A 25,461-nucleotide genomic window follows, 5' to 3' on the forward strand; every position below is an offset into this window, starting at 1 on the left:
AAATATCAATAACCTCAGATACTCACATGACACCACCCTTATAACAGAAAGTGAAAAAGAACTAAAAAGCCTCTTGATGAAAGTGAAAGAGGAGAGGGAAAAAAAAGTTGGCTTAAAACTCAACATTCAGAAAACGCAGATCATGGCATCTGGTCCCATCACTTCATGGCAAACAGATGGGGAAACAATGGAAACAGTGTGAGACTATTTTTTTGGACTCCAAAATCACTGCAGATGGTGACTGCAGCCATGAAATTAAAAGACGCTTGCTCCTTGCAAGAAAAGCTATTACCAACCTGCTGCTACTGCTGCTAAGTCGCTTCAGTAGTGTCCGACTCTGTGTGACCCCAGAAACGGCAGCCCACCAGGCTCCCCAATCCCTGGGATTCTCCAGGCAAGAACACTGGAGTGGGTTGCCATTTCCTTCTCCAATGCATGAAAGTGAAAAGTGAAAGTGAAGTCACTCAGTCGTGTCCAACTCTCCGTGACCCTATGGACCACAGCCTACCAGGCTCCTCCGTCCATGGGATTTTCCAGGCAAGAGTACTGGAGTGGGATGCCATTGCCTTCTCCAACCTAGAGAGTGTATTAAAAAGCAGAAACATTACTTTGCTGATAAAGGTCTGCCTAGTCAAAGCTATGGTTTTTCCATTAGTGACGTATGGATGTGAGAGTTGGACTATAAGGAAAGCTGAGTGCCAAAAAATTGATGCTTTTGAACCATGGTGTTGGAGAAAACTCTTGAGACTCCTTTGGACTGCAAGGAGATCCAACTAGTCCATCCGAAAGGAAATCAGTCCTGAATATTCATTGGAAAGACTGATGCTGAAGCTGAAGCTCCAATACTTTGGCCACCTGATGTGAAGAACTGGCTCATTGAAAAAGACCCTGATGCTGGGAAAGATTGAAGGTGGGAGAAGGGGCCGGCAGAGGATGACATGTTTTGACGGCATCATTTGCTTGATGGACTTGAGTTTGAGCAAGTTCCAGGAGTTGGTGATGGACAGGGAGGCTTGGCATGCTGTGGTCCATGGGGTCACAAAGAGTTGGACATGACTGAATGACTAAACTGAACTGAACTGAGTGAAACAATTAATTAGAATGTTGCCTGTTGGATCATAAAATTTAGACAATGAGCCTATTAAGGCTGCAGAATAAAAGACTTGGTAGGAAAATTTAGTATGCTAGAGTATGCTGGTTACATTTTGCACTTGGTAAGGACCTGTAGGAAACTGAAAAGACAGCTAAAATTGGCCTATCTGGAACCAGAGAAAGAAGAAAATAGAATTTTTTGACAAAAGCTAACTTTGCCAATTTTGCTATCTACGTGCTGAGAAACTAGGAATCTGAAGACTTGCATGATGGAAATCCTGCCCAAACTAAAAATCAGAGGCAAGGTGGCAGGTAATAATCAAGAACCTCATGTTTTGTACTTCCTGCATCACAAAGGGACAATTGCTTCTGCAGAGCTGAGGCAGAAAAGAGAAGATTATTGGAGTTTTGTCTACCAGGCTTTCAAATTACCCATTGAGCTACAAAACAAAAAATCTAAATTCCAGAGCTAAGGCAGCACCATGCTTCTCAATAAAGTCAGAGACAGAGGTGGTCTGAGGAAGCTTTTAGTATTAGTCATTTTCATTTGAGTCTTCTGATACCTGAAATTTGAAGTGTCCTTGGCTGTTAAGGACATATATAGATCCTTGATTTCTTATATGTAAAATAAGAATGACAATTTTCTTCCAGAATAACTTTAAGGATTAACTTAGACCATATAAGTTGAAGTATCAAGCACAGTGCCTGATACATAGTTGAAACTCAATATGACAACAAATATTATCAATATAGATAGTTCAAAGCTCCAGATAAGAATGTTAGAAAATTAAAGTATAAAAATTTGCATAGTGAATATTAAACTTGTAGACTTATTATTAATGTGTTATTAATAAGAATAATGTATGATTAATAATTGTTAATTATTAATATATTGATTATTCCAAGAGATAGTTCTGATGGTAAATACAGTTAAAAAATAATAGATCCATAATTATATAATTAATGAAGCTAAATTTTTTATATTCATTGATAGGAACATATAATCTGAGCTAGTATCACTACTTTATTCTACTGCAAATATTTGTTTATATTTATTTGTTTCCAAGCTTTGCATCATTGTGTACTCAGTTGCCTCAGTCATATCTGACTCTTTGAGACTCTATGGGGTGTAACCTGCCAGGATCCTCAGACCATAAGATTCTCTAGGCAAAAACACTGGAGTGGGTTGCCATGCCATGCCTCCAGGGGATTTTCCTAACCCAGGTATCAAACCCATGTCTCCTGCATCTCCACATTGCAAGTGGATTCTTTGCCATTGAGACACTTTGCATCATTTATGTTTAACACGCTGCTTGGATGACAGTAGACTACTAATTTATGTTTGTTGATTTTATCTATGTATGCATTAACGAAAATCTCATCCTGCAACCATCAAAACAGAATCATATTTAGATCATGAGTCTAATCAAAATATTTTTGTTCAATACCCACTTAAAATAATAAATTTGTGTATAAAATATGGCCTTAAATTTATGATTTTTGCTGGGAAAAAATTTACCATGATGTGGAGTGTTAGCTGTTTGTCTTTGTAGGGCTCTTTTTACACTGACTCTCCTTGTACTACTTCTCCAGTCTACTGAATTATTTATAGAGTCCCCAGCCTTGGGCCCAGGCCTAACTAACTGCTAAGTAGAATTAGAAAATTTTCTTGAAGATACTTGATAAACAAGAGCAGGGCTGAATCATAGAACCAAAAAATGGAAGTAATTATAAAAGGAATACAGAATTAAAGTGAAATAAAGCCAGAAATGTTAAATTTAGTAATTAAATTTAATTTCAGAATGAAAAAGTTAGGAATATGTAGAAAATAGTGCAATATAAGTTATTATAGTATAGCTCTGTTAACATATTCCATATTTTCCTGAAAGAACCAATTTGATTATTTTCAATATAGTATACAAAAATGGTATTCTCCAGTGGCTCAGGGTAAAGAATATGCCTGCCAATGCAGGAGACTCAGATTCAACCCCTGGTTAGGAAGATTCCCTGGAGAAGGAAATGGCAACCCACTCCAGTATTTTTGATGGAAAAGCCCATGGACAGAGGAACCTGGCAGACTACAGTCCATGGGCCCACAGAGCTGGACATAACTTAGTGACTGAGCGTGCATACAAAGATGCAATTTAATTTTTCTTTTTTATGAGCTGTCTTGTAAAACTCAATATACATAGAAAAATTTCTTTATTGAACTATATTTAAATTTTGTGTTAAAGAATTGGCATATACACATAGTATATTCAAAACTTTTATTGAGTACCCTTTGCATTCTGGACACTGTCTTGGTAGGATTCAAAGCCCTTGCCTCAACAAGCTTCTAGACAATAAGCAGAAATAATAAGTAGATAATGACAATACAAAATGTGAAGTGTTATTATGGTGAAGACACATTGAATAGGCACCTAAACTAAGGTGGAAATTTGGAAGGGCTTAGAGAGTCTTCTAAGAGGCATCTTGAAGGAGTTAAGTAGGTCTCATGGGGCTGGGGTTGGCATAGAGATCTGGGAAATCATTCTCTAAAAAGAAGCTGCAATTTGTGAAGTTTCAAAGTTGAGAAAAAGTATGAGCATTGGAGGATTTCAAATAATTTAGCATGACTGGAGTCACATTAGAATGATGAAGTGGGAGATCTGGAAGGGTCCAAATTCTAAAGAGCTTCATATACCTGCTAAGTTTTGCACTTAATTATAAGGCAGCCAGTATCCATTGAATGACTCTTGCAGATGGGTATACATGATATACTTTGGCCTTTAAAAGAACTTCTCTAAGGTTGAGGAGAATGTCTAAGAAGGGGCAAGATGATAATCAAGATATCAATTAAGCAAGGGGTAATAATTTAACAAAGTATGATATTTAGCCAAGCAAAATTAATGACATTAGTATGGAAAGAAGTAGATGAAATGGAATATTAAGAACATAGAATCTTCACAATTCTGTGTCCAATTGAATGTTGGTGGTGAAATACAAATTTTTAATCTCTGGAATTAAAGATATGCAGGTGCCATTCATTGAGACAGGAAATAGAGAGATCAAAGCATAAGATGAGCTTTATTTTTACCTCTGTTAAGCTATAAAGAACTTTTTCACTATTTAAGTGAAAATAACAGGTAAGCCACTAGTTTTACTGGAAAGATTCAGATTATCTTATTCTCCTTTAAGATGATTGATTTAGGGTAGAATATGTACCAAGTTCTTATCAATTATATGTAATACTAAATTTGCTGAGACCTCCTGGGAAAGATTCCCTTCTTTAATAAAAATAAATTCCTATGGATAAGGCTTGCATCTTCTTTTCTGTCTGAACATAGATTTATAGGAACCTTATGCTTGGAACTGCAGATAGATTCTTTTGACCATTAGGCAAAAGCAAGTAAAATCACTAAGTAGAACCAGAGCCCTGATATTCCTAAACTACTAAATTTACAAATTCTGGAATCATCCAACTTTGGATTTATTTTATATGAGAAAATACAAACACTGCTTGGGCAACTTTTCTTTTTCTGTTATTTGCACCTGAGAGATTTCTAATCTGACTGAAGATTAAGAAGTGATTTGAAGGTTATTCAGTGGAGTCAGTATAGGCAACTCTTTAAAAAGCTGAATGGTGATTAAGAGGGGAGAGATGTATTATTTAGATAGAGGTGTGGTATCAAGGAAAAGTGTTCTTTTTAATGGGAGAGACTTAAGAATATCTAGATGCTAACATTACCAGGGAAGTTATAACTGACAGAGAAATTTAAGGCAAGAGAGTACAACGGATAGAGGTGTTCGAGTTAGAAGAGCCTTTGAAGGGATAAGATTTCTTTCTGATAACAGTCAAAGTGGCATGGGAGGATGAACATAAAGTTTAAATGGCAGAGAAACATCATTGATTTTATTCCATTTCCCTCACAACTCTTGGTTTAATGTTTGTTTGTTTGTTTTTTCAACAACCAGAATAGAGTTTAAAGTTCTGGATCATCACTGATGGAGACCACTAGGTAGATTTTCTCTTTCCTTTATTGGAATAGAATGCTTTCCAGAAAAAGAAAAAAAAAAGTGTGTCAATATGTAAATACCCACATGAGGGAGAGCCTGTGTGTTTGGAATAAGAAAGGCAGCAGCTGGTAGTGTCAGTAAATTGTCAAAGTCAGATTTCTTATGACCAGCTGGCTTATTGAAGCACAAACTGTTATGGAGAACCCAGAAGTCAAATTGGTACCAGCTGAGGAGACATATATTAAACTGAAAGCCAAACTAAATAAAAAGATATAAGAAAAGGACAAGTTCTGAGTAGAAGAGAAAAAATGTAGCATACCAAAGAGTCATTTGATAGTTGTTTTTAAAGATACAACTGAAGAGGTTTGCATTTACAGCCTCAAAGCCCAAAAAGCATTCTCTCATTACACTCAAGGGAGGAATGGAAGCATTTCAGCTGGCTACAGTAGGAACATACCAAGAAACCTCAGTCTGTTATGTACACAATTTCCATAAACTGATATTCTGTGTTTAGCTCTTTCTTAACTGGATGGTACCAAGAAATGAAATCTAAGAGCCATCACTGTAATTAACTTGAGTGTACAATGGTAGCATTTGCCTTCCTCAAAGTTACAACTGATGCTAAACTGTTACTGAATACAGAAAATTTAGAATTAACTCTTAAATGGAGGAGCAGTAGATTGAAGGTCTGCTTTTTTATTTCAAAATACACCTCTCCTATAAGATTCTGTACATAGAAACCCATGCTATTAACATGATTTCCAGATGTACTTTTGGCAAACTTTTCATTTTTTAATTTAGCTAAACTTGTATCTCAAACCATGTGAATGATTGTATATCACAGAACAGGACCATTTTGAGGCTGAAGGTTGAAACAGAAGATCCTAGTTGATTACATATTTAAATGATCTTTGGTTCCCAAATGATATGGAGTGCAAGAATAATAATGACCCCACCCATAGCTTAGTTTCTTTACATACATGCCAAAAAATTAAAAAATCGAATTAATCACCCCCTGATTTATGTGCTCTGAAAGCAATGAGAAACCAATAATGAAGTTGTGGATCTTTCAAAAAGCAATTAACCAGGTAGAGAGGAACTGGCAAGTGTTCAAAAAATATCTTATTTAATGTTTGGCCAAAACTGTAAATTATTTTCAAATTATTTTCAGTGTATTAATACATTTCAATGTTTCAGTGAACTAGGAGAAATTCTATTTGTTCAGCTGGAAGATGTTCCTCTTGGCATAATACCAAATTTACAAAAGCAGTGAAAGAAAGTGAAAACATTTTGAGTGTTTTGAGTGTAAGGGAGTAATAGGCTCCTCTGTCCATGGAATTCTCCAGGCAAGAATACTGGAATAGGTTGCCATTCCCTTCTCCAGTGATCTTCCTGACACAGGGATAGAACCTGTGCCTCCCACATTGCAGGCAGATTCTTTACTGTCTGAGATACCAAGGAAGCTTTAAAACATAACACAAAGTATATGTTTTCTACATTTTTTGGTTTCTGAGAATGCTATTCAGATTTTCCATTTAGCTGAAAATTTACTTTGCTATAAGTGAGGCATTTGTACTTATATTAGGAACTGTAATGTGTAACTGTAATTGCCTTTCCTACCACTTCTCTTTTTCTCCTTCCCCTCATATTTATATTGTTTTAACCTATTACTGTAATGTTAAATTGTCATTAATCTATCAGTGACACCAAGCTGCAAAATAAATGAATAAAAGCTTGTGGGGTGCAACTTGGCATTTAAAAAAAGAACAAAGATTTTTAAAAGTTTTGAAATTATTTCTTATATTTTCATTTTATAAAAGTCATAGATATTTTAAAAAGTGCAAATTGCAAGATGAGATAATGAAAAAGTAAAATAATATCTTCTATCATCTTACTACCTAAAGATAACCAGTAATGATATAAATTTTTCCAACCTTTAACATTATGAATAGTCTTTCAAAATTAAAATGTTTGATGTAATACTCTTTTGTGTAATTTGTATCATGGTATTTCAGTAAAAATTATCTGAAAATATTGAATATTTTATATTTATTTATATATATATATACACACCTCTTTATAACAACTCTATAGTAGTCTGCTTAGTGAACATTTAGAATGATTATAATTTTTCACCATCATAAGTATTATTGATGATGTTTTATAATAATAGTCAAAAAACAAAATGCATGTAAGATGTTGAAAGACTGGTATGGTAGTGGACTAAGGCATTAATGATGCCAGAAAGATCAGACTCCTGCACAAAAAGATCTACCTTTACAGAGAAGCTTGCCAGGGCTGAGAGCCACATCTTGGAATTCACTTGTTACAGGCCAAAATTTACCCTTCTGTCAAACCCTACTTTTTCTTGATATGAACATAAGCTGGGTATAAAAAAAAAAGAAGCTCTAGTATTCTTGGAAATTTACCCCACTGGGCAATATTCAGTCACATCTTTTGAGAAGATTGTTACAAAAAAAAAAAAAAGGCAATGTTGGAGAAGTGAAGTTGAACTGCTACACACTTGCTCCATAGCTCTGGATTCCATTGATGATCCTGTTAGAATTGCAGACAGATTCTTTACCAGCTGAGCCACCAGGGAAGCCCATTCGACTGTCTACTTTGGGGAATTTTCCTAATTTTAACATCTTCTCTTAAAATATAAATTTCATGAGAGCAAGAATGTCTGTACAGAACCTTGAAAAATTCCTTCACAAAGCTGCTTAATATATGTTGTCTACGTATAAAATCAAATCAGTCAATCCTAAAGGAAATCAACCCTGAATATTCACTGGAAGGACTGTTGCTGAAGCCGAAGCACCAGTAGTTTGGCCACCTGATGTGAAGAGCCAGCTCATTGGAAAAGACCCTGTTGCTGGGAAAGATTGAAGGCAAAAGGAGAAGAGAGCAGCAGCAGATGAGGTGGATAGATAGGATCACCGACTCAGTGGGCATGAATTTGAGCAAACTCTGGAAGATCGTGGAGGACAGAGAAGCCTAGTGTGTTGCAGTTCATGTGAAGTCACAGAGTTAGCCATGACTCAGCAACTTAACAACAATGGAAAAAAGCAGTACATATAAGCCGTTCCACACTTTCAATCTCTGGGCTTTTGACATATCACTCTTAGTATTGCCTTGGAGAAGGCAATGGTAACCCACTCCAGTACTCTTGCCTGGAAAATCCCATGGACGGAGGACTCTGGTGGGCTGCAGTCCATGGGGTCGCTGGGAGTTGGACACGACTGAGCGGCTTCAGTTTCACTTTTCATTTTCATGCATTGGAGACGGAAATGGCAACCCACTCCAGTGTTCTTGCCTGGAGAATCCCAGGGATGGGGGAGCCTGGTGGGCTGCCGTCTCTGGGGTTGCACAGAGTCAGACACAACTGAAGCGACTCAGCAGCAGCAGCAGCATAGGGCATATATACTGTAATGGACTAAATATAACAATGTTGTAAATTTAGGGCCTTATAAAAGTAAAGAAACATAAAATAAGTAAATATGTCATTTAAGTAGATTATTTTCTTCCTTCATCACCCCAAACTTAAGAAATTATGTGGAGTGGTATGCATGGGTCTTTTCAAATTTCTCTGGAGTAGCAGAGCATCCAGATGAATGATGTTGTGCCTGCTCACTTGGAAAGCTGCTAGCTTTTCCAAGAAGCTGTCCTTTTCTTTCCTTAGTGCCTTTTTTGCTGCTGTTAAAAGGACTACAAATCCTGATAAGAATTTAGGTTAAAATTAGATTATCAGTTAAAAGAAATAGTAGGTAAATAGAATATTTACCTGAAAATTAATTCTGAGGGTAGCTTATAGAATTCTGTCATGTAGTTAAAAGAGTACCTTAGGGTCTAGGTTTATTGGAGACTTGAAGCTTTGAATCTTATCTCTTGATGCTTGGGTTTGGTTCACTTCAAAACTGAACATTTACAAGGACATATTTTACATATTATTATTCCATCCTTATGATGGGGTGAAAATATCTTATTCTTGTCACACAAATCCATTAAATTGAAATACTAGCTTACTTAGTGGATATGTACCAATGGTGCTATTAAAAAGATGCTTGCAAATTCTGTCAGCTCTACTCTATCAGAACCCTCCATTTTTACTATCCAGGGTATCAACAGTTCAGCTGAGTCTCTCAGTCATGTCTGACTCTTTGCAACCCCATGAACCACAGCATGCCAGGCCTCCCTGTCCATCAACAACTCCCAGACTCCATGCAAAACCATGTCCATTGAGTTGGTGATGCCATCCAACCATCTCATCCTCCATCGTCCCCTTCTTCTCCTGCCCTCACTCTTTCCCAGCATCAGGGTCTTTTCAAATGAGTCAGTTCTTCACATTAGGTGGCCAAAGTAATGGAGTTTCAGTTTCAACATCAGTCCTTTCAATATCAGCCCAACAATGAACACCCAGGACTGATCTCCTTTAGGATGGACTGGTTGGATCTCCTTGCAGTCCAAGGGACTCTCAAGAGTCTTCGTCAACACCACAGTTCAAAAGCATCAATTATTTGGCACTTAGATTTTTTTAAGGTCCAACTATCACATCCATACATGACCACTGGAAAAACCATAGCCTTGACTAGACGGACCTTTGTTGACAAAGTGATGTCTCTGCTTTTTAATAGGCTGTCTAAGCTTGGTCATAACTTTCCTTCCAAGGAGTAAGCGTCTTTTAATTTCATGGCTGCAGTCACCATCTGCAATGATTTTGGAGCCCCAAAAAATAAAGTCTGACACTGGTTCCACTGTTTCCCTATCTATTTGCCATGAAGTGATGGGACCGGATGCTATGATCTTTGTTTGCTGAATGTTGAGCTTTAAGCCAACTTTTTTATTCTCCTCTTTCACTTTCATCAAGAAGTCCTTTAGTTCTTCTTCACTTTCTGCCATAAGGGTGGTATCTTCTGCATATCTGAGGTTAACTGATATTTCTTCTGGCAGTTTTGATTCCAGCTTGTGCTTCTTCCAGCCCAGCGTTTCTCACGATGTACTCTGCATATAAGTTAAATAAGCAGGGTGACAATATACAGCCTTCAAGTACTCCTTTTCCTATTTGGAACCAGTCTGTTTTTCCATGTCCAGGTCTAACTGTTGCTTCCTGAAGTTAAAATGGTCTTCCCCAATGCATCTTATACTCCAGTAATTCTCTGAAGATGCTATATTTCTCATATTTCTATATTTTTATTAATGCTGTACTCTTACCCACATTTTCAAGACTGACAAGTATCTTCTTTTCTTTAAGACTCAACAAAGTGACATATCTTTGGAAACTCCATGGGCTAAAAAGCATCTTTATCAAAATATTTATGTCATTTTTTCATAATTAGTGTCTATTGCTCTAATTAGAACATAGGTTCCTCAAAAAAAAATCTGCTAGGGTGTTGAAGAATAAGAACATTTAGTCTACAAGTCTAAAACTTGATGTTTTGAATATGTATTGATATATTAACTAGTCTAGAATTAAATTTGATAATGTGTTTAAAAGTACATTTCAACTTTAATATCTCATGTTTATATAATGGTAATTGGTTAAGACAGGTCAACAATTAATCTGAAATAGCAGAAGTCATGCTACCAGTTAACCTTTGCTAACTCCTTCAGTTCTGTTCAGTTGCTGTCTTGTCTGACTCTTTATGACTCCATGGACTGCAGCAAACCAGGCTTCCATGTCCATCAACAACACCTTGAGCTTGCTCAGACTCACGTTCATCAAGTTGGTGATGCCATCCAACCATCTCATCCTCTGTCAAATCCTTCTCCTCCTGCCTTCAATCGTTCCCACCATCAGGGTCTTTTCCAATGAGTCAGTTCTTCACATCAGGTGGCCAAAATATTGGAGTTTCAATATCAGCCCTTGCAATGAATATTCAGGACTTTTTTCCTTTAGGATTGACTGGTTGGATCTCCTTTCAGTCCAAGGGACTCTCAAGAGTCTTTTCTAACACCACAGTTCAAAAGCATCAAAAGCAAAGATAGTTCTTTGGCTATCAGCTTTCTTTATAGTCCAATTCTCACATCCATACATGACTACTGGAAAAACTATAGCTTTGACTAGACAGACTTTTGTTGGCAAAGTAATGTCTCTGCTTTTTAATATGCTGTCTAGGTTGGTCATAGGTTTTCTTCCAAGGAGCAAGTGTCTTTAAATTTCATGGCTGAAGTCACCATCTGCAGTGATTTTGGAGTCCAAAAAAATAAAGTCTGTCACTAGTTCCATTGTTTCCCCATCTATTTGCCATGAGTGAGGGGATGCCATGATCTTCATTTTTTAAACATTGAGATTTAAGCCAGCTTTTTCACTCTCCTCTTTCACTTTTATCAGGAGGCTATTTAGTTCCTCTTTGCTTTCTTCCATACGAGTGATATCATCTGCGTATCTGAGGTTATTGATATTTCTCCCATCAATCTTGATTCCAGCTTGTGTTTCATCCAGCCCAGCATTTTGCATGATGTACTCTGCATAGAAATTAAATAAGCAGGGTGACAATATACAGCCTTTATGTACTCCTTTCCCAATTTGGAACCAGTCTGTTTTTCCATGTCCCATTCTAACTGTTGCATCTTGACCTGGATACATTTTTCTCAGGAGGCAGGTCAGGTGGTCTGGTATTCCCATTTCTTTAAGAATTTTCCACAGTTTGTTGTAATCTACACATCAAAGGCTTTGTCATAATCAATACAGGAGAAGGAGATGTTTTTCTGGAACTCTCTTGTTTTTTTGATGATCCAGTAGATGTTGGCAATTTGATTTCTGGTTCCTCTCCCTTTTCTAAATTCAGTTTGAACATCTGAAAGTTCAAGGTGCTCTTAGAAGCCTGGCTTGGAGAATTTTGAGCATTACCTTACTAGCATGTGAGATGAGTGCAATTGTGTGGTAATTTGAATATTCTTTGTCATTGCCTTTCTTTGGGATTGGAATGAAAACTGACCTTTTCCAGTCCTCTGGCCACTGATTAGTTTTCCAAATTTGCTGGCATATTGAGTGCAGCATTTTCATAGCATCATCTTTTAGGATTTGAAATAGCTCAGCTGGAATGCCATCATCTCCAATAGCTTTGATTGCAGTGATGCTTCCTAAGGCCCACTTGACTTCACATTCCAGGATGTCTGGCTCTAGCTTGGTGATCACAACATCATGGTTACATGGGTCATGAAGATCTTTTTTGTATAGCTCTTCTGTGTATTCTTGCCAGCTCTTAATATCTTCTGCTTCTGTTAGGTTCATATCATTTCTGTCCTTTATTGTACACATCTTTGCATGAAATGTTCCCGTGTTATCTCTAATTGTCTTTCCCATTCTATTGTTGTCCTCTATTTCTTTGCAATGATCAGTGAGGAAGGCTTTCTTATCTGTCCTTGCTGTTCTCTGTAACTCTGCATTCAGATGGGTAGATCTTCGCTTTTCTCCTTTGCCTTTAGTTTCTCTTCTTTTCTCAGCTATTTGTAAGGACTCCTCAGACAACCATTTTGCCTTTTTTGCATTTCTTTTCCATGGAGATGGTCTTGATCCCTGTCTCCTGTACAATGTCATGAACCTCTGTCCATAGTTCTTCACACACTCTATCAGATCTAATCCCTTGAATCTATTTGTTACTTCTACTGTATAATCATAAGGGATTTGACTTAGGTCATACTTGAATGGTCTAGTGGTTTTCCCTACTTACTTCAATTTGAGTCTAAATTTGGTAATAAGGAGTTCATGATCTGAGCCACAGTCAGCTCCTGGTTTTGTTTTTGCTGACTGTATAGAGCTTCTCCATCTTTGGCTGCAAAGAATATAATCAATATGATTTTGATATTGACCATCTGGTGATGTCCATGTGTAGAGTTCTCTTGTGTTGTTGAAAGAGGGTGTTTGCTATGACCAGTGCATTCTCTAGGCAAAGCTCTGTTAGACTTTTCCTGGCTTCATTTTGTACTCCTAGGCCAAATATGCCTGTTACTCCAAGTATCTGTTGACTACCTACTTTTGCATTCCAGTTCCCTATGATGAAAACAACATCTTTTTTTTGCGTGTTCTAGAATGTCTTGTAGGTCTTCACAGAACCATTCAACTTCAGCTTCTTCAGCATTACTGGTTGGGGCATAGACTTAGATTACTGTGATATTGAATGGTTTTCCTTGGAAAAGAACAGAGATCATTCTGTCATTTTTGAGATTGAACCCATGTACAGCATTTCATGGGTTTGTTGACCATGAGGGCTACTCCATTACTTCTAAGGGATTCTTGCCCACAGTAGTAGATATAATTGTCATCTGAGTTAATTTTGCCTATCCCATTCCATTTCAGTTCACTGATTCCTAAAATGTCGATGTTCACTCTTGCCATCTCCGGTTTGACCACTTCTAATTCATCTTGATTCATAGACCTAACATTCCAGGTTCCTATGCAATATTGTTCTTTATAGCATTGAACTTTACTTCCATCACCAGTCACATCCACAACTGGATGTTGTTTTCACTTTGGCTCTGTCTTTCATTCTTTCTGGAGTTATTTCTCCAATTTTCTCCAGTAGCATATGGGATACCTACCAACCTGGGGAGTTCATCTCTCAGTGTCCTACGTTTTCATACTGTTCATGGGGTTCTCAAGGCAATACTACTGAAGTGGTTTGCCAGTCCCTTCTCCAGTGGACCACATTTTTTCAGAACTCTCCACCATGACCCAGCTCATAGTTTCATTGAGTAGACAAGTTTGATTAGTTTTCTGTGATTGTGGTTTTCATTCTTCTGCCCTCTGATGGATAAGGATTATAGGCTTATGGAAGTTTCCTGTTGGGAGGAAACTGGGGAAATCTGGGGCTTGTTCTGATGGGCGGGACCATGCTCAGTAAATCTTGAATCCAATTTTCCGTTGATGGGCAGGACTGTGTTCCCTTCCTGATGTTTGACCTGATACCAAACAATGGTGGAGGTAATAAAGCTAATGGCAACCTCCTTCGAAATGTCGCATGCACATATTGCCACACCCAATACCTCAACTCTACAGCAGGCCACCACTGACCCACACCTCCACCGGAGACTCTTGACACTCACAGGCAAGTCTGGGTTAGTCTCTTGTCAGTTCACTGCTCCTTTCTCGTAGGTCCTGGTGCACACAAGGCTTTGTTTGTGCACTCCAAGAGTCTGTTTCCCTATTCCTGTGTAAGTTCTGTAATCAAATCCCACTGGCTTCCAAAGTCAAATTCCCTGGAGGTTCTCAGTCCACTTGCCAGATCCCTTTGTTGGGAAATCTGGTGTGGGTCCTAGAATTTTCTTAACAGTGCAAGAATTTCTTTGGTATAATTGTTCTGCTGTTTGTGGGCCATCTGCTCTGTGGCTCTATGGTGGGGTTAATGGTGACCTCCTCCAAGAGGGCTTATGCCACTGGCTAACCCTTTACTTTACTTTAATTTTGAAATAGGAAAAGAAATTATATTTCTTTTATTTTTGAAGTTGATAATACTTGTAAAGGATTGTTTCTTATTTTATTCTGCTTAGCTTTACTTTTTGGTTTTGCCATTTTTTAACCCAAATTTCTTAATTTGTATCCAAACATGATCAGACGTTTCCATTTACCATCATTAGTTAGCCCACATTCCCTACTCATCTTTAAATATATATCTAATTACATTACTTAATACTTGGAAAATGTGAATATGGTTATTGTTCTCAGAGTTCTACTTTCCTTCCTTGATTTCAAACAAATCTTTTTCAGTTTCTCAAAGACCTTTCTGTAGCCATAAGAGCTTATCTTTAAGGGGCTTTGTTTGGCCTGTTGCTTTACTCTAAACATTTCTGACAACTCATCTTCCTGACTTGACCTGAAGTTCTACAAGTCTGAACCATACAGAAAGCACATGCAGCAAAAAACGACTGTATGAGCATGCACAAGAACATTGAGCTGTTTAAGATGCTAATTTAGTGGGGCATGTGTAAATGCCACAGCAGTTGGTAATGCTTAATTAAAGCGTTAATAGTAAATGGAAGCATTAAGATTTATTTATCATTTGAGAAAATCAGTAACTCAGTAATCATTGAATAAAATTCAAGAAGAACAACTTAATTATATTTTCTTCAGCAATAAAACAAAATTGCTTATTTAAATTTTAAAATCCCTCTGAGATTTCAGCAAGGAGTCTATGAAACTGATGAATTTGTATTACCCTGAGTGCGTGTGTGCTAAGTTGCTTCATTGCAACCCTATGGACTGGAACCTGCCAGGCTTCTCTGTCCATGGGATTTCTCAGGCAAGAATACTGGAAAGGGTTTCCATTTCCAACTCAGGGGATCTTTCTGACCCAGGGATTGAACCCATCTCTTAGGTTCAATCTCATCTCTTAGGTCTCTTAGGTTCCTGCATTGTCAGGTAGGTTTTTACGACTAGCACCACCTGGGAAGCCCATGTTACCCTTCATATAAGAGGAATTCAATCAAAATGATTTTGCCAAGATATGTTGATAGCATCACTAGTGGATAAAGTTAATTTAAAAATTAAAAGAATATAAGTAATATTGGATAAATGATCTATTACAAAAAAACACATCCTCTTTTTGTTTAAATACCATAAAAAGAGAGACAACTTTGAAAATGTGAAGTACATTTAAATTGTTTTTCTAAGATTTTATCTGTAATACTGTTATGTAATCATCATACTAAGGAAAATTTTTTTTTTAATTTTTTTTTCTTTTTTTTAATTTCAGGAAAATTTTAAAATTAATTTCTAATTAAATCATAATTGTCCATGATACTTTAAATAAAACAAACTCACCCTGCTTTCTTGAATGTTTTTCTTTCTGTGTATGTCTTAAATATGCATTCCTTAAGGATTACCTTGAAAATACTGCCTCTAAAAATGCTTTTTGACTTCTTCAAGAATAATTAAACAGGGTCTTAATTTTTAAATTGAATTAAGACCAAACTGTCATAAGCTAGAGACTGATATACATTGAGTCTCACCTGAAAGGTAGAGCAAAGATGGAAATGAAATAAACACATGTGGTATTATTTTTTAATAATCTATAATCTCTTAACACTTATTTTCTATGTAATTATGGCCAAGTTATCCTCTCTGAACTTCTCCTTCCTCATCTTGATTTAGAAAAGGATGGTAATTACTCTCTAGAGTTCTTGTGATAATTAAATGAGTTAATACCACTAGCACCACCTGGAAAACCCAAATATTACTTAAAACACTAATAATTCTGAGAGATGTTGTTGTTGTTCCGTCACTCAATCATGTCCAACTCTTTGAGACCCTATGGACTGCAGCACACCAAGCTTCCCTGTTTATCATCAGCTCTCAGAGGGTGCTCAAACTTATGTCCATTGATTCGGTGATACCATCCAAACACCTCATCCTCTGTCATCCCCTTCTCCTCATGTCTTCAATCTTTCCCAGTGTCAGGGTCTTTTTCAGTGAGTCAGTTCTTCACATCAGGTAGCTCAAGTATTGGAACTTCATTTTTAGCATCAGTCCTTCCAATGAATATTCAGGACTGACTTCTTTTAGGATTGACTGGTTTGATCTCTTTGCAGTCCAAAGGACTCTCAAGTCTTCTCCAACACCACAGTTCAAAAGCACCATTTATTTGGTTCTCAGCCTTCTTTATAGTCCAACTCTCACATCCATGACTACTGAACAAAACATATATTTGACTATAAGGACTTCTGTTGGCAAAGTAATGTCTCTGCTTTTTAATATGCTGTCTAGGTTTGTCATAACTTTTCTCCCTAGGAGCAAGTGCATTTTAATTTCAAGCCTACAGTCACCATCTGCAATGAATTTGGTGCCCAAGAAAATAAAGTCTGTCACTGTTTCCTTAGTTTCCCCATCTATTTGCCATGAAGTGATAGGACCAGATACCATGATCTTAGTTTTCTGAATGTTGAGTTTTAAGCCAGCTCTTTCACTCTTCTCTTTCATTTTCATCAAAAGGCTCTTTTGTTCCTCTTAATTTTCTGCCATAAGGGTGGTGTCATCTGCATATCTGAGATTATTGGTATTTCTCCTAGCAATAATTCTGAGAGACGTAACAATAAAATATCTCTTTGTCATCTTTCTGCATAACTATAAGAGATACTAAGAGCTTTGGCAACATTAAACAACCTGTTAAATATTAACAAGTTTAATAAAAATATTAATCCCAGCAATATTTATTTATTGAACAATAGGATGCAAGGTTCAATATTTATTATTCAGTTAACATTAGATATCCCTGAGTCTTGTCCAACATTTATATAGTGTTATGAACTGAATGCTTTTATCCCTCCAATATTCATATTTTGAAATCCTAACCTGCTGCTTGTGACAACATTTGGATACAGAGCCTTTATGGAAATGGAGTAACTAATGCTAAATGGAAGTAACTAAGGTTAAGTGAGGGCTTCCCAAGTGACTCAGTGGTAAAGAATCTTCCTGCAATGCAGAAGACCCTGGAGACGTTGGTTCGGTCCCTCATTCAGGAAGATCCCTTGGAGAAGGGAATGGCAACTAACTCCAGTATTCTTGCTGGGAAAATCCCACAGACAGAAGAACCTAGCAGGCTATGATCCATGGAGTCACAAAGAGCTGGACATGAGTAAAGCAACTGAGCACTATTGCATAAAGTTAAACAGAGCTTCCCAGATGGCACAGTGGTAAAGAATATGACTACCAGTACAGGAGACAGATTCCATCCCTGAGTCAGAAAGATCCCCTGGAGAAGAAAATGGAAACCCACTCCAATGTTCTTGCCTGGAAAATTCCATGGACAGAGGAGACTGGCAGGCTATCTGAGGACAAACTCAAGGTTAAATGAGGTCATATGGATGGGGCCCCAGTCCAGTAGGATTATTGCCTTTTAATAAAAAGATTACTATGCTTTTAAGTGTACACCATATACCCAAGAGGAGCTTATCTGTGTGTATGTGTGTGTGTGTGTGTGTGTCTCACACATGCATACACAAGCACACATACACATGTATGTACACATAGAAGAGGGGAAGTGAGGAAGCAACAAGAAGGCAAGTGTCTGCAAGCAAGAAAAAAAGAATTTACATCAGGAACTGGATTGGTCAAGGACCATGATCTGAGATTTCTAATCTCCAGAACTGTGAAAAATAAAGTTCTGTTGGCACCCAGTAGACCCAGACACATACTAATGATAATCTTTAATACAATTCTTATAGCATTACTGATTATGCTATTGTGTCATATTACTTATAATATTTTATTAGTCATATTGTAGAAAACTGAAAATAAGCAAAAGAGTTTTAAAAATATTAAGCATATTTTGAATTCCTATATGCCTGCATACTACTATAGAAGCAATATTTCGCTTACAGTAGATTGTTCCTTAAAGAAAATTGCAGCTTTGTTAGGCACAAAAGACATAAAGAAGTTGAAATTACAGACCAGTGTAAAACTAAAATTAAGATTTGGAAAATTTTGATGTAGGTAGTCTGCCATAGGTATACAGAAATCCATTTCTGTATTTTTATCCATGATTCACAGTTTTTAATCTCTATTCTTTGTAGCTAAATATTCCCAGGCTAACAAATCTGTGTGGTTCCTTTATTGTTCTTACTGCTGTTGAGGAAAGTGATCTGATTTAACAGTTACATAAGGTTCTGAAAAACTGAACTTTCTGGGTTTTGCATTTTATTTGAGCTGACAGAAGGAAATAACATTTATTCCAACAATGAATATTAATATTGGCAAAATTTCATCATTTTGCCCAATCATTTGTGGCCAGTAGGTAACCCCTCCTACATCTCATAATGGTAAGTGCTATTCAAAGGGATAATATAAATGGACAAATTCATCACCTTAATCACAACCTTGACATGTTTAGGACAAAAATCCAAGTGGTCTAGGAGAGCAAGAAAAGTTTGTCCTAGTTTGAAGGTGAAATAGTCAAAGAAAAAGTAAAAGAAAGGCAAAGACACCAAAGGATGGATAATCAAGACAAGTCTGGGGATAGTCTTTAAAGATAATTTTAATAAGAAATATCAATTTTAACAGTATCTTCTATTTGCCCTAATTGCTTTCCTTGTGTCTCCACCCCCAGCCCCCAGTAATAATTAATTTTTAGATACAAAAGAAAATATTTGTTTATGATAACTTTAAAAATCTACTCATGCTCAGAGTCTGAACACTTAAGTTTTAAAATTGTTGCGTTTGTTCCCAAATGCAAATATTTGATTCATAAGAATAAAATTAAGAACTTGGCTTTTAAAAGTGGAAAACTCAATTCTAATCACAGTCAAAAGTGTTATTGATGTATGCCTGAAAACCTATAAGTTCAACAAGATGAAAAAATAGTGCTTGATGTCCTAATCTTCTTCCTTTGAAACCCATTCCCTGTTCTCAGCTCAGATCAGTTATATTTTGATTGGCTTCTGGGGATCTTTTGCTAGTTCTACTTCATTATAAAGAATATTTATAGTTTTATAGCTAGAGTTATAGGTATAAAAGTTAAAAGCAGTATTTTAACACTTTTATTTCTAAGACTCCCATATTGGTCCTATTTTTTCTATAGTTGCCTATTAGTGTTTTATGGCTATCTTAGCATCTCAATTTAAATTTAAAATTTAAGAGCTCATTTTCACCTTTATTCCCTATACAACCCCTTTATCCATCAGACTTTAGGTGTTCATTCATCCTGGACTTTTTATTTCATGATTTTGGTTTTGTAAAGACTATCTTGGTCCTTAGCTGATTATTCAAGTTTTTATATAAGGAACAATGCTGATCAGAACAGAAAGTTTTTGTGAGTTTCTAGTTCAGCTGTGTAAGTCACTCACTGCTTGCACTCTGGCCTTATTGCTGATTATGTACACACTGATGCTGCTCTTGCTTCACAGCTTTTGCACTAATAGTTTTCCTTTTACTAGAATGTTCTTCCTCTGCATGGCTTTCCTCTTCTATTTTTTTAGGTTTCTGTTCAAAATCACCTTCTCAGGAGGCCCTTCCTGGCCAGACTCCTTATCATTACAGCACCAGTTAATTGGTAGGCTCCCTCTCCTGCTTTAATTTTCTTTCTCTCACTTCATATTGAATAGTATGTAATTAGAGTGTTTCAATCGAGTTTCATGCATTTCCCTAGTAAGAATGTAAAACGCAAGGTCCCTGGGCCAAGAACTTTATTATTCACTGTCATATTCCCATGTTTAGAACACTCTCTGATGCCCTTTAGGCATTTATTGCTGTTGTTTTGTTGCTAAGTCCTGTCCAACTCTTTGCAACCCCATGGACTGCAGAAAACCAAGATTTCCTGTCCTTCACTATCTCCCAGAGTTTGCTCAAATGGACTCAAATGCCCATTGAGTCAGTGATGCTATCTAACCATCTCATTCTCTGCTGCCCCTTTCTCCTTTTGCCTTCAGTCTTTCCCAGCATCAGGGTCTTTTCCAGTGAGTCAGCTCTTCACTTCAGGTGGCCAAAGTATTGGAGCTTCAGCATCAGTCCTCGAAGTGAACATTCAAGGTTGAGTTCCTTTATGTTTGACTGGTTTGATCTCCTTGCAGTCTAATAAGACATTTGGTAAATATTAATTTAGAACTTCCCAGGTGGCACAGTGGTAAAGAATCCACCTGCCAATGCAGGAGACACATGAGATGCAGTTTCGATCCCTGTGTTGGGAAGATCTCCTGGAACAGGAAATGACAACCCATTACAGTATTCTTGCATGGAAAATTCTGTGGACAGAGGAGCCTGGTGGGGTACAGTCTGGGGAGTCGCAAAGGGTTGGACATGACTGAGCACACACACACAAATATTTATTTATTGAATAAATTACAAATATATGCTGCTGTTTCCTCTTCTTTGCCCCCCAACACACACACACACACAGAATGAGAAAACTGAACCCTGGGCTGTATAATTATCTGGGGCTAGAAAGAAAAGCAAGTTTTCTTTCTGAACCTTGGTTGGGGACAGGACAGACTAGCCCAGACTCTCATTTATTGGGAGAGTAAGGAGGGCATGGTTAGAGCTCCACTATCCATTTCTTCCTTTCTGCTCCCTTTGTGGTAGTACAGAAATACTTCAAATCCCTATTCCTCTTAAATCTGCCCTTCTACTACAAGTCAGGGCTTCACAAATGGTGCAGTGGTAAAGAACCTATTGCAAGAGATGTAAAAGATGCAGGTTCAATTCCTGGGTCAGGAAGATTCCCTGGATGAGGAAATGGCAAGCTACTCCAGTATTCTTGCCTGGAAAATTCCATGGACAGAAGTTCCTGGCAGAATTCAGTCCATGGGGTCACCGAGTTGGATATGACTGAGCAACTGAGCACACAAACACTAGTACAAGTTAGGAAAAACTCTTTTTTTTGTTTGTTTAGAAATCAATTTCAAGGCTATGCTGGGAGCACGTGCTATGACCAGCTTTCTGACACACATAAATAGGGAAAGGATTTGGTCCCATTTGTTTTACAAATGGTCCTTCAGTTAATTATCATAAATATGTGATCCAAAACACCTTACTTTTATCCATACCAGCTAGCTTTGTGCAAGGCTTTCTGAGTCTCCTTGAAGGAGATGCTCCCATGTAGCCTTCTGGCAATGCTTTGAGAAATAATAATTAAATAAGATGAACAGTTCAATGATAATTGTTTCAATATCATTTTCTTAGCGTTTTAAAGAGCTTTGATGGTGAGGGGAAAAGAGGTATGCCCAGTCTACCATCTAGGTCTTCAAATAATATTTCAATTAGGAAACTTTCAAGAGCTTATGTTTTCACATAATTTCTCCTATGTACTGCCCTTGTTTAGTCTTAAGTCATGTCTGATTCTTTTGCGATGCTCTGGACTGTAGCCTGCCAATCTCCTCTGTCCATGGGATTTCCCAGACAAGAATAATGAAGTGGGTTGCTATGCCCTTCTTCAGGAGATCTTCCTGACCCAGGGATCAAACCCATGTCTCTTGTGTCTCCTGCATAGGCAAGCATCTTCTTTACCACTGAGCCATCAAGGCAGCTCTCTCTTATGGATACTCAGAAAGTATTTCAGAATTAATAGAATTATTGAGGTTTCTCTACTTCCCATATTAGATTTCCAAATTCTACTTATGTTAACAAGACACAGGCAGTAAGAAAAATTCAAGTTAAGCTTTAAAAAGAATTGCAGCTTCTATAAACAAACAAACAAATTAAAAAGGAAAAATTAAGCCAGAAGAATGAAAGCAAACAGTACTCAAACTCATAAACATCTTCACAGCTTGGCCTCTCCCTCAGAATCCAAAAACCCGACACACGTTTCAGAGGCACAAAGACCTCCTGAAATCCTTCATAGGCCCTACCCACAAAGCTTAGGAAACTTGCCTGCAAGCATAAATCAAATATGTGAGCCATTATGGCTAGAAAGGAGAGGGAAAAATGCATTTTGTCTTATCCACTCCAAGTTGAAATATGTTGTTTTTCTTGCTTTAATGATCTAACTAATCCTGTAAACTTAATTCAACAATAAGTTCAGTGGGCTCAATTATTCAGGTTGCTTGTTTTCTTCTCTCTCTCTCTTTTTTAAATTTTTTTGTAAAGCTTTCCTCATTCTGTTGTACTGTGGTAGTCTTTGAGGAAGTCAAGGTAATAAGCATGGTAGAAATGGTGCCAATACTCTTTAAATTCCAGTAATTGCCATGGACAAAGAAATACCCGCATACTAGGGACAGTAGAAAATGTGCCACTTTTCAGGTCCACTCCCACATTGATTCACTCTCCTGCAGCTGGGCTATACAGATCCTGGCCCTTGAAGTGGGAGATAAAAAATGTGGCATTTACATAATTTTGGAGCTTCTGCTCAAATGTAGGTATTGTTTAGTCAGTATGTTCTAAGGGAGGCTTTCTTTTAAAAGCCTTTTCTGCCTCATTTTTCGTCCCCCTGGGGAGAAAATAAAGCTGAAAAAACATGAAAACTTAAGAGGTCAGGAGCAACAGCTGTTAAGCCAGCCACACAATTCTTATAGCAATGAGCAACAAAATGTCTGTTTCCTGATTTATTTTATTAGTTTGATACTATTTTCATAGTTGAAAAGAAAAAAAAAATGATTACAAATACCAAAGAGAATTAAAGGTCATAAAAATTAACATACTTATCTTTATCACATTTCCAGAATTTAAGAGCCCTCAAACCTAAATTCAAATCAGTCATAAGTTAAACCTGATAGATTAGCAATAAACATTGAGTAATATGATTAATTACTTTGCCAACAAAGGTCCATCTAGTCAAGGCTATGGTTTTTCCTGTGGTCATGTATGGATGTGAGAGTTGGACTATGAAGAAGGCTGAGCGCCGAAGAATTGATGCTTTTTATTTTTTTATTTTTTTTATCTTTAAACTTTACATAATTGTATTAGTTTTGCCAAATATCAAAATGAATCCACCACAGGTATACATGCTTTTGAACTGTGGTGTTGGAGAAGACTCTTGAGAGTCCCTTGGAGTGCAAGGAGATCCAACCAGTCCATTCCGAAGGAGATCAGCCCTGGGATTTCTTTGGAAGGAATGATGCTAAAGCTGAAACTCCAGTACTTTGGCCACCTCATGTGAAGAGTTGACTCATTGGAAAAGACTCTGATGCTGGGAGGCATTGGGGGCAGGAGGAGAAGGGGATGACAGAGGAGGAGATGGCTGGATGGCATCACTGACTTCGATGGGCATGAGTCTGAGTGAACTCCGGGAGTTGGTGACGGACAGGGAGGCCTGGTGTGCTGCGATTCATGGGGTCTCAAAGAGTCGGACACGACTGAGCAAGTGAACTGAACTGAACTGACTGAATATGATTAATCAATGTAGTAGCAAAATATAAGCTAAATAGGATAGTTGACTCCTATATAATGAGATTTCTTTTAACCTTACAAGCAAATGATCAAATAATTTAGATAATCCCAAATTGTATTAGTTTTTTGAGTTTGAAAGAGCTGGTATGATTCCCAAGTTGATCACTTACTGAGCTGTGTCATTTCCATGTATTAATTTTCTCATTAAAAAATGTAATTATAAAACTTACCTCAGAGAGTATTATCTGAATTAAATGAGATAATGTATGTACATTATGCAATAGTAGCTAAAGTGCCTATTCTATAGTATTAAAGGTCACAGGTAAGTTTCAGAAGACCCAGGTTTGAGTGTCAACTAAGGCACTTTCCAATTTTGAGCCTTTTCAAGCTTATTGACCCTGAATTTTAATACCTCTAATATTTTTTCTTCATAAAATTAATGCTAAAGTTGTAGGTATTTTTATGAGGATTAAATTAATGAAGTTAATTCATTTATTGAAATGATATTTATTTGAGATAAAACAGTTGACCCAAAACACACCTGTCCACATTAAACTGAGTCTAGCAGTTTTACCAAAATTTTACACACAGAGTAATTTAACACAAATGAAAATCAGTTTTATCCAAAGGTAAAATTATAGCCCTTCTATTCTACTATCTGAGTACTACTAAAGAGAAGGGAACAAATCACCAAAGGGATCCCCTTTCTAGTTCCAAGTATTGTATCTTTAGCTAAAAAATAGGTTGACACATTTTTTTAAAGATTTTTTAAAGATACCTGTGGCGGATTCATTTCGATATTCGGCAAAACTAATACAATATTGTAAAGTTTAAAAATAAAATCAAATTTAAAAAAAGAAGCTATGGAAAGAGATAAAATAAATTATATAGCTAAGAAAAAAGACATAGAAGAAATTTAACTCATTGGCACTAATTTTGGTGTATCCACTGCTTTTAAAAGAGATTACTTCTGGAAAATATGACTCCAAGTCCCAAAAGGATTAATTGTTTTATTAATTTTAGTGTTTTGCAGCATGTTGGGGAAGTTTGTTTAAGACAGTGTTTCCTTATTTTTCTCAAAGTCTGGTTACAGAGTCTGAGATTACTATCAGATCAGATCAGTCAGATCAGTCGCTCAGTCATGTCCGACTCTTTGCGACCCCATGAATTGCAGCACACCAGGCCTCCCTGTCCATCACCAACTCCCAGAGTTCACTCAGACTCACGTCCATCGAGTCAGTGATGCCATCCAGCTATCTCATCCTCTGGCGTCCCCTTCTCCTCTTGCCCCCAATCCCTCCCAGCATCAGAGTCTTTTCCAATGAGTCAACTCTTCGCATGAGGTGGTCAAAATACTGGAGTTTCAGCTTTAGCATCATTCCTTCCAAAGAAATCCCAGGGCTGATCTCCTTCGGAATGGACTGGTTGGACCTCCTTGCAGTCCAAGGGACTCTCAAGAGTCTTCTCCAACACCACAGTTCAAAAGCATCAATTCTTCAGTGCTCAGCCTTCTTCACAGTCCAACTCTCACATCCATACATGACCACAGGAAAAACCATAGCCTTGACTAGACGAACCTTTGTTGGCAAAGTAATGTCTCTGCTTTTGAATATGCTATCTAGGTT

The sequence above is a fragment of the Bos mutus genome, chromosome 3 (genome assembly GCF_027580195.1).
Source record: "Bos mutus isolate GX-2022 chromosome 3, NWIPB_WYAK_1.1, whole genome shotgun sequence".
NCBI classification, from domain to species: domain Eukaryota; kingdom Metazoa; phylum Chordata; class Mammalia; order Artiodactyla; family Bovidae; genus Bos; species Bos mutus.